A 433-nucleotide genomic window follows, 5' to 3' on the forward strand; every position below is an offset into this window, starting at 1 on the left:
CCCAGACGATTGGAAAGAAGCTATTATCGTACAAATATACAAGAGAAAGGGAGATAAAAGCGAGTGCAATAATTACAGAGGGATTAGCTTATTAAGCACCGTAAGGAAAATATATTCAAAAATACTTATTTGTAGGGTAATGAAAATAACAGAAACAAAGATTTGGGAAGTCCAAAGTGGGTTTATGCCAGGAAGGTCATGTACGGATCAAATATTTAGCTTAAGGCAAATAACAGAAAAAAGTTTGAGAGTAGGAAAAAAAGTTTTCTGTGCATTTGTTGACTTAGATAAAGCTTTTGACAAGGTAGATAGAAGTAAACTTTGGGAAGTTCTGAAAGAGTGTGGAGTCAATGGATGGATCCTACAAGCTATAAAAACAATATATACAGGTAGCAAAGCGAGTGTAAGAGTGAATGGGAAACTGAGTGACTGT

Source organism: Belonocnema kinseyi, chromosome 2, assembly GCF_010883055.1.
Source record: "Belonocnema kinseyi isolate 2016_QV_RU_SX_M_011 chromosome 2, B_treatae_v1, whole genome shotgun sequence".
Lineage (NCBI taxonomy): Eukaryota > Metazoa > Arthropoda > Insecta > Hymenoptera > Cynipidae > Belonocnema > Belonocnema kinseyi.